Here is a 10,804-nt window from a genome sequence, read left to right on the forward strand (position 1 = left end):
CTTGAGAGTTGTGTATAATATACATACATATAATTTACTATGAAACTATTGCAGAAAATAGTTCCATTTTTATAAGTAATGTCATCACTGCAGTACTACAAGATCAGAATACTTTAACTTAAAAAATGAGTGTTTTTAAAAGATTGTTAAATAATATTTCTTTGAAAAATACAGAGCCATAATGTATTCAGAAGACAGTATTTTACTATGTGACATGATGAGAAAATTAACTATCACCTACTAATTTTACATAATGTACTTCATTATTTACATAATGTACTTCATAAATTGTCTTTCCAAAAGGAAAAATAAGTAACAAATGACTTAACAATTGATTAGGTGAACATTTTGAAGGTGAGATGACAATAAAAGCTTTATTCTGAGTTTAGTGTATAATAAGCACAGGTACAGCGGTGAGCTGCTCCTAATATTTTATAATGTTAACTTAATAATATATTAATTAAAAATAATAATTTTTATCAAAGAAATGTAATGGATTACAATGTAGTTTTAATGTTCTCCATTCCTTTTGGGGGGTTAGACATTTTTTCTTGTAAAGCTCTGTCAGTACCTTGTATATTTTTGATATTAGTACTTTATCTGATGGGTATTGGGTGAATAATTTCTCCCACTCAGTGGGTGGCTTTTGTATTCTGGGCACTATTTCCTTTGAGGTGCAGAAACTTCTTAGCTTAATATAGTCCCATCTGTTTATCTCTGCTTCCAATTGTTTGGAGAGTGCTGTTTCCTCCTTAAAGATGCCTTCAGTCTCAACGTCATGCAGTGTTTTAACTACGTGTTATTCTATATACCTTATAGTTTCAGATCTGATATCAAGGTCTTTAATCCATTTGGATATTACCTTCATAAATGGTGTTAGCTGGGGGTCTGAGTTTGCTTTTATGCAAGTGGCTAACCATTTGTGCCAACACCACGTTTTGAAGAGGCTTTGCTTGCTCCATTTAGGATTTCTTGCTCCTTTATCAAAAACTAGGTGGTTGTATGTCTGGGGAAAATTCTCTGCGTATTCAAGCCTATACCACTGATCTGAGGGTCTGTCTTTATTTCAATACCATGCTGTTTTGATAACTATTGCTTTGTAATACAGCTTAAAATTGAGGCAAGTAATGCACCTTTATTCCGTTTCCCAAGGAGTGCTTTAGCTATTTGAGGGTGTTTATTGTTCCAAATGAATTTCAGAAGTGTTTGATCTACTTCTTTGAAGAATGTCATTAAAATTTCCATTTTAATTATGTTGATCCTGCCAATCCATGAGCAGGGTATGTGATTCCATTTCCACGTGTCCTCTCTTATTTCTTGCAGCAGTGTTTTATAGTTTTCTTTGTATAGATCCTTCACATCTTTAGTCAGGGTGACCCCAAGATATCTGAGTTTGTGTGGCACTAATGTGAATGGGGTTGTTTTCTTAATGTCCATTTCTTCCCTATCATTATTGATGTATAAAAAAGCCACTGATTATTGTGTGTTAATTTTGTAGCCTGCCACATTGCTATCGAATCTATTATTTCTAGAAGCTTTTTGTAGAGTCTTTAGGGTTTTCTAAGTAGACTATCATGTCCTCTGCAAACAGTGAGAGCTTGACTTCTTCCTTTCCTATCTGGATTCCCTTGATATCTTTTTCTTGCCAAATTGCTATAGCAAGTTTTTCCAGTACTGTGTTGAAGAGGAGTGATGAGAGTGGAAAGCCTTGTCTTGTATCAGAATTTAGAGGAAAGGCTTTTATTTTTTCTCCATTGATGATAATATTTGCCATTGTCTTGTGGTAGAGGGCCTTAACTATATTGATAATGGTTCCTTTCATTCCCATCTTGCTGAGAGTTTTCATCAAGAATGGGTGTTGGACCTTATCAAATGGTTTCTCTGCGTCTATTGATATGACAATGAGATTATTATTTTTCTTGTTGTTGATGTTGAATATTATGCTGATAGATTTACAGATATTAAACCAACCTTGCATTCCTGGGATGAAATCTATGTGGTCATAGATAATGATCTTCTTGATGAAGCATTGGATCTTCTTTTCCAGGATTTTGTTGAGGATCTTTGCATCGGTGTTCATCAGGGATATTGGACTGTAATATTCTTTTTTGGCAACATCTCTATCTTGTTTTGGTAATAAAGTGATGCTGGCTTCATTAAAGCTATTTGGAAGTGTTCCTGTTTTTTCAATTTCATGAAAGAGCCTGGCCAGGATTGGTAAGAAGGTCCTCTTGAAAGGTTTGAAAATTCGTTTGTAAACCCATCAGGGCCTGGGCTTTTATTTTTGGGTAAATTTTTGATTACGGTTTTAATTTTCTCTATAGTGATAGGGTTGTTTAGATATGCTACATCTTCTTTATTCAACCATGGAAGGTTATATGAGGTCAAGATTTTATCCATTTCTTCCAGGTTCTCATATTTAGTTGCATAGAGTTTCTCAAAGTAGTCTCTAAATACGCTTTGGATCTCTGTAGTATCTGTAGTAATCTCCCCCTTCTTATTTCTAATATGCATTATCAAGTTTCTCTCCCTTTCTTTCTTTGTGAGTTTTTCCAATGGTCTATCAATATTCTTTATTTTTTCAAAGAAAGAACTTCTTCCTTCATTGATCTTTCGGATTGTATTTTTGGGTTTCCACTTCATTGATTTCTGCTTTCAGCTTTGTTATTTCATTCTGTCTCCCTATTTTCGGTTCCTTTTTGTCGCACATTTTCTAATTCTATAAGCTGCGTCATTCAGCTATTTATGTATGCCCCTTCTTCCTTCCTTATGTGTGCTCGCAAAGCTATCAATTTTCCTCCTCCTTGCTGTATCCAAAGGTTCTGATAGTTTGTGTTTTCTTTTTTTTTAAACACCTTGATTACATACATGATTGTGTTTGGTTTTCAGTCATGTAAAGAACACCACCCATCACCAGTGCAACATTCCCATCACCAATGTCCCAAGTTTCCCTCCTCCCCACCCGACCCCTGCCTGTACTCTAAACAGGCTCTCCATTTCCCTCATACATTCTCATTATTAGGACAGTTCAAAATGTAGTTATTTCTCTAACTAAACTAATCACTATTTGTGGTGAGCTTCCTGAGGTGAGCTGGAACTTCCAGCTCTTTTCTCTTTTGTGTCTGAAAATTATTATTGCAAGAATGTCTTTCATTTTTCTTAAAACCCATAGATGAGTGAGACTATTCGGCGTTTTTCTCTCTCTCTGACTTATTACACTCAGCATAATAAATTCCATGTACATCCATGTATAGGAAAATTTTATGACTTTATCTCTCCTGAGAGCTGCATAGTATTCCATTGTGTATATGTACCACAGTTTCTTTAGCCATTCGTCTGTTGAAGGGCATCTTGGTTGTTTCCATAGTCTTGTATGGTAAATAGTACTGCAATGAATATAAGTGTAAGAAAGGGGTTTTTGTATTGTATTTTTATGTTCCTAGGGTATATTCCTAGGAGTGGTATAGCTGGATCCTATGGGAGCTTGATTTCCAGTTTTTGGAGGAATCTCCATATTGCTTTCCATAAAGGTTAAACTAGACGGCATTCCCACTAGCAGTGGATATGAGTTCCTTTCTCTCCACATCCCCATCAACACTGTTTATTCTCATTCTTTGTGATATGTGCCATTCTCTGGGGTGTAAGGTGGTATCTCATCATTGTTTTGATTTGCATCTCCCTGATGATTAGTGATGTGGAGCATTTTTTCATGTGTCTTTTGGCCATTTGTATTTCTTCTTGGTCAAAGTGTCTGTCCTTTTGTTCTCCCCATTTTTTGATGGGATTAGATGTTTTTTTCTTGTAAATTCTGTCAATGCCCTGTATATATTGGAGATTAGCCCCTTATCTTATGGGTATTGGGTGAATAGTTTCTCCCACTCAGTGGGTGGCTCTTGTATCCTGGGCACTATTTCCTTTGAGGTGCAGAAGCTTCTCAGTTTAATATATTCCCATCTGTTAATCTCTGCTTTCATTTGCTTGGAGAGTGCAGTTTCCTCCTTGAAGAAGCCTGTAGTTTCAATGTCCTGGAGAGTTTTGCCTATGTGTTGTTCAATATATCTTATGGTTTTGGGTCTGATATCAAGGTCTTTAATCCATTTGGATTTTACGTTCATACATGATGTTAGCTGGGGATATAAGTTCAATTTTTTGCAAGTGGCTATCCAGTTGTGCGAACACCACTTGATGAAGAGGCTTTCTCTGCTCCATTTAGGATTTCCTGCTCCTTTATCTAAAATTAGTTGATTGTATGTCTGGGGAACATTTTCTGAGTATTCAAGCCTATTCTACTGATCTGAGGGCCTGTCCTTATTCCAATACCATGCTGTTTTGATAACTATTGCTTTGTAGTACAGTTTAAAGTTGGGGAAAGTTATTCATCCCATATTGTTTTTCCCAATGATTACTTTAGCTATTCTAGGGTGATTATTGTTCCAAACAAATTTCAAAGTGCCTGATCCACTTCTATAAAGAATGTCATGGGTATCTTTAGAGGGATCGCATTAAATCTGTATAATGACTTGGGGAGTATTGCCATTTTGATGATGTTAATCCTGCCAATCCATGAGCAGGGTATGCATTTCCATTTTTGCGTGTCCTCTTTTATTTCTTGGAGCAGATTTTTATAGTTTTCTTTGTATAGGTCCTTCACATATTTAGTCAAGTTGATTCCAAGATATTTGAGTTTGTCTGGCACTATTGTGAATGGGGTTGTTTTCTTAATGTCCATTTCTTCCTTGTTATTATTGGTGTATAGAAAGGCCATTGATTTTTGTGTGTTAATTTTGTAGCCTGCCACCTTGCTATATGAGTCTATTGTTTCTAGAAGCTTTTTGATAGAGTCTTTAGGGTTTTCTAAGTAGAGTATCATGTCATCTGCAAACAGTGAGAGCTTGACTTCTTCCTTTCCTATCTGGATTCCCTTGATATACTTTTCTTGCCTAATCGCTATAACAAGTACTTCCAGTGATATGTTGAATAGGAGTGGTGAGAGAGGACAGCCTTGTCTTGTGCCAGAATTTAGAGGGAAGGCTTTTAGTTTTTCTCAATTGAGGATAATGTTTGCCACTGTCTTATGGTAGATGGCCTTAATTATATTGAGAAAGGTTCCTTCCATTCCCATCTTGCTGAGAGTTTTGATCAAGAATGGGTGTTGGACCTTATCAAATACTTTCTCTGCATCTATTGATATGATCATGTGGTTTTTATTTTTCTTGTTGTTGATGTTGTGTATTGTGTTGATAGATTTACGGATGTTAAACCATCCTTGCATTCCTGGGATGAAACCTACTTGATCATAGTGGATGATCTTCTTAATGAGGCATTGAATCCTATTTGCCAGAATTTTGTTGAGGATCTTTGCATCTGCATTCATCAGCGATATTGGTCTGTAATTTTCTTTTTTCGTAGCATCTCTGTCTGGTTTAGGTATCAAGGTGATGTTGGCTTCATAAAAGCTATTTCGAAGTGTTTCTGTTTGTTCAATTTCATGAAAGAGCCTTGCCAGAATTGGTAGTAGTTCCTCTTGGACGGTTTGAAAGAATTCATTAGTGAATCCATCTGGGCCTGGGCTTTGTTTTTGGGCAGACATTTGATTAACATTTTAATTTCCTCGATGCATATGGGGGTGTTTAGATATGCTACATCCTCTTCCTTCAACTGTGGAAGATTATAAGAGTCCAAGAATTTATCCTTTTCTTCCAGGTTCTCATTTTTCGTGGTGTAGAGTTTGTCAAAGTAGTTTCTGATTACCCTTTGAATCTCTGTCATATCAGTAGTGATCCTCCTTTTTCATTTCTAATATGAGTTATCAATTTTCTCTCTCTCTCTCTCTCTTTCTATGTTTCGTTTGCCAGTGGTCTATCAATCTTGTTTATTTTTTCAAAGAACCAACCTCTGCTTCTGTTGATCTTTCGGATTGTTTTTTGGGTTTTCACTCCATTGATTTCTGCTCTCAACTTTGTTATTTCCTTCTGTCTCCCTATTTTTGGGTCCTTTGTTGAGCACTTTCTAGTTCTATTAGCTGTGTCATTAAGCTACTCAGGTAAGCTCCTTCTTCCTTCCTGATGTGTGCTTGCAAAGCTATAAATTTTCCTCGCAGTACCTCTTTTGCTGTGTCCCATAAGTTGTGATAGTTTGTGTCTTTATTGTCATTTGTTTCCAGGAACCTTTTTATTTCCTCCTTGATTTCATCTCGGAACCACTGATTATTGAGTATGAGGCTGTTTAACTTCCAGGTGTTAAGGTTTTTCTTCTGAGTCCCTTTGGAATTCACAAATAATTTCAGAGCCTTGTGGTCAGCGAAGGTAGTCTGCAAAATTTCTATCCCTTGATATTATGGAGGTATGTTTTATGTGCCAGCATGTAGTCTATCCTGGAGAATGTCCCATGTACATTGGAAAAGAATGTGTACCCAGGTTTCTGGGGATGGAGTGTCCTATATATATCCACTAGGCCTCTTTCTTCCATTTCTCTCCTCAGGTCTAGTATATTCTTGTTGGGTTTTAGTCTGGTTGACCTATCCAGTGTTGACAAAGCCGTGTTGAGTTCCCCCAAAATTATTGTGTTGTTGTTGATATTATTTTTCAGATTTGTCAACCCTTGTGTTAAATATTTTGCAGGCCTCTCATTCGGTGCATATGTTTAGGAGAGTGAATTCTTCCTGCTCTACATACCCCTTGATTAATATAAATTGTCCATCTTTGTCCCTTACAACCTTCCTGAGTATAAAGTTTGCATGATCTGATATTAGTATAGCAACTCCAGCTTTTTTATGGGTGTTGTTTGCTTGGATGATTTTTCTCCAGCCTTTTATTTTGAATCTATGTTTGTTCTGGCTATTCAGGTGCGTTTCTTGTAGGTAGCAGAAGGTTGGATTGAGTTTTTTGATCCATTTAGCCACTCTGTGTCTCTTGACTAGTGCATTCAGTCCACTTACGTTGAGAGAAAAAATTGTCCTGGAATTTAATGCCATCTTTATATCGAAATTTGGTGTGTCTTTTGGTTAGTCTTGCCTTAAATTAGGTCTTTCAGTTTTTCTCTTAAGACTGGTTTTGAGTCTATAAAGTTTCTGAGCTGTTTTTTTCTGTGAAACCATGTATTCTTCCGTCAAACCAGAAAGTGAGTTTTTCTGGGTACATTATTCTAGGTGAAGCATTCATTTCACTCAGTTTTGTCACAATGTCCCACCACTGCTTTCTGGCATTGTTTCTGGTGACAGGTCTGCTGTAAATCTTAAGGATTCTTGCTTGAATGTAATTTCCCCTTTTGATCTTGCTGTTTTCAGAATTCTGTCTCTATCTGTGGGATTTGTCATTGTGACTTAGATGTGTCTTGGGGTGGTTTTTCTGTGGTCTCTTTTGGTTGGTATTCTTCGAGCATGCAGTATTTGATCACATATATTCTTTAGCTCTGGAAGTTTCTCTTTAATGATGTTCTTGACCATTGATTCTTCCTGGAAATTTTCTTCCTGGGTCTCTGGGACTCCAATGATTCTTAAGTTGTTTCTGTTGATCTTCTCATAGACTTCTATCTTCATCTGTTCCCATTTTTTGACTAATTTTTCCATTGTCTGTTCATTTTCTTTAAATTTTTTTCCAACCTCTCCTGCTGTATGGAATTTTTTATATAGCTCATCTTCCAAAGCACCAAGTCTATTCTCAGCTTCTGTTACCCTGTCCAAGAGGTTATCTATATTATCATTCACTTCGTTTACTGACTTTTTCAGGCCTGTTAGTTGACATGTTATTTCAGTTTGGAGTTTTCTGATTTCTGTCTTCATATTTTCTTGGTTCTTATTAGTGTTCTTTTCAACTCGATCCATCGTTTCTTTGAGTTCTTTGAGCATCTTCTATATTGCTAGTCTAAAGTTCTTATCTGAGAGGTTGATTAGTTGGTTTTTCATTATCTGGTCCTCAGAATTGTCATCTTCATTCTGTATGTCTGATGCTGGCCTGCGTTGTTTCCCCATTGTCACACTTGTATTGTGTGTTTTTCTACGTGTTGTGGTGGAATTCATTAGCTATATGATGCAGGCACCACTCTCCTCTGGCTCCTCCCTTTATGGATGGGCCCGACTTGCCTCTAAGGGAGGGGAGTCCTCCGTGGATGAAGTCTCACACAGGATCAAATCTTAGGCCCGAGCATGCAGCAGAGAAGACAGTCCAGAGAGAAATGCTTGCTTCTGTGATTCAGCATGGTTCTTAGTGTGATTTTTTTCTTCTTGTTGCGATGGTGTTCTTTTCTTAGAAAGAGCACAAAGCCACATAGCGAAGGGGAGCTAAGTGCTCTGCTGGAGCCTCTTTTCTGCCCACTCCCAAGAGGTTCATGCAAGAGGACAGTAGACAGACACACTCAGGCAGCACTCACAGTTTTTCCCAGTCGGGCCCCAATCAGTCAGCAATTTCTTACTCACTTTCTCGCTCGATCGGTAGCTTCAGAATGGTTTTTTTTGGGTTCACTTCCCAGGGCTCTGAGGAGAGCTTCAAAGATTCATAAAAGACAGAGAAGCACAGGATAGGGCTCCTTTCAGGTCCTAAGTTTCCTCAGGTTCCTCAGAAGAAGCACAGCAGGGCGGAGACTCTGCAGTTGGAGCAATCAGCACTTCACCTGGCAGTCCCCATGGTCAGCAATTTTTTATTCATTCACCCGCTCGCTGAGTAGCTTCCGAATGCAGTTTTTGGGGGTTCGCTTCCCAGGTCTCTGAGGAGAGCTCCAAGGATTCAGAAAATACAGAGAAGCACAGGGCAGGGCTCCCTTCAGGACCTCAGTTTCCTCAGAAAAAGCACAGCCAGGTGGGTACTCCGCAAGTGAGTCAATCAGCACTTCACCTGGCAGTCCCCAAGGTCAGCCACCTCTTATTCACTCACCGGCTCGCTGGGTAGTTTCAGAATGCAGTTTTTGGGGGTTCACTTCCCAGGGCTCTGAGGAGAGCTCCAAGGATTCAGAAAATACAGAGAAGCACAGGGCAGGGCTCCCTTCAGGACCTCAGTTTTGTCAGAAGAAGCACAGCCAGGTGGGCACTCCACAAGTGAGTCAATCAGCACTTCACCTGGCATTCCTCATAGTCAGCCATTTTTACTCACTCCTAGTTTGTGTTTTCAATGTCATTTGTTTCCAGGAAAGTTTTGATTTTCTCTTTGATATCATCTCGCACCCACTAGTAGTTTAATAGTAGTTTGTTTAATTTCCAGCTGTTAAAGTTTTTCTTGTGTGTCCCTTTGTAGTTCACATCTAACTTCAGAGCCTTATGGTCAGCAAAGGTAGTCTGCAAAATTTCTATCCTCTTGATTTTATGGAGGTATGTTTTATGTGCCAGCATGTGGTCTATCATGGAGAATGACCCATGTACATTGGAAAAGAATGTGTATCCAGGTTTCTGAGGATGGAGTGCCCTATATACTAGGCCTCTTTCTTCCATTTCTCTTTTCAGGTCTAGTATATTTTTGTTAGGTTTCAATCTGATTGACCTATCAAGTATTGAAAGACCTGTGTTGAGGTGTCCCACAATTATTGTGTTATTATTGATATCTTTTGTCTTATTTGTCAACAATTGTATTAAATACCTTGCTGGTCCCTCCTTGGTTTCATATATTTAGGAGAGTGATTTCTTCCCGCTGTACATATCTCTTGATTAGTAAAAAAAAATGTTCATTTTTCTACCTTACAACTTTTCTGAGTAGAAAGTTGTGTCATATGATATTACTATGGCCACTCCAGCTTTTCTAAGGGTGTTGTTTGCTTGGATGATTTTCCTTAAGCCTTTTATTTTGAGTCTATGGTTGTTCTGACTATTTAGATGTGTTTCTTGTAGGCAGCAGACGGTTGGGTTCAGTTTTTTGATCCATTTCACCACTCTGTGTCTTTTAACGGGTATAGTTAGTCCATTGTTATTGAGAGAGAAAATTTCCATGGGTTTTCGTGCCATCTTTGAGTAGAAGTTTGGTGTGTTTGTTGGTCAGTCTTGTCTTAAAGTAGATCTTCAAATTTTTCTCTTAAAACTGGTTTTGGGTTTGTAAAGTTTCTTAGCTGTTGTTTATCTGTGAAGCTATGTATACTTCCTTCAAACATGAAAGTGAGTTTTGATGAGTGCAGTATTCTAGGTGAAGCATTTATTTCATTGAGTTTTGTCACTATATCCCACCACTACCTTCTAACCTTGTGTGTTTCTGGTGACAGTTCTGCTGTAAATTTCAAGGATGCTCATTTGAATGTAATTTCCCTTTTTTGATCCTGCTGCTTTTATTATTTTGTCTCTATCTGTGGGATTCATTATAGTGACTAGGATGTGTCTTAGGATGTTTTTCTGGGGTCTTTTTTAGCTGGTACTCTTTGGGCATGCAGGATTTGTTCACATGTATTCTTTAGCTCTGGTAGTTTATCTGTGATAATGTTCTTGACTCTTGATTCTTCTTGGAGATTTTCTTCTTGGGTCTCTGGGACTCCAATACTTTGTAAGTTGTTTCTGTTAAGCTTATCAAAGACTTGTATTTTCATTTTTGAGTAAGTTTTCCATTGTCTGATCATTTGCATTAAGGTTTTTTCCCAGTCTCTTCTGCTGTATGGAGTTGTTATGCATCTTATCTCCAGCACACTAATTCTATCCTCAGCTGCTGTTATCCTGTGGGAGAATTCTTCAATTTGTTTACTGAGTTTTTCAGACCTGTTATTTGACCTTATATTTTAGTTAGGAATTTTATGATTTCTATTTTCATATTCTCTTGATTCTTATTAGTGTTCTGTTCTATGCTTTCTTTGAGTTCTGTGAACATCCTCCATATTTCTTCTCTAAACTCCATAACTAGGT

Source organism: Suncus etruscus, chromosome 4 (assembly GCF_024139225.1).
Source record: "Suncus etruscus isolate mSunEtr1 chromosome 4, mSunEtr1.pri.cur, whole genome shotgun sequence".
Lineage (NCBI taxonomy): Eukaryota > Metazoa > Chordata > Mammalia > Eulipotyphla > Soricidae > Suncus > Suncus etruscus.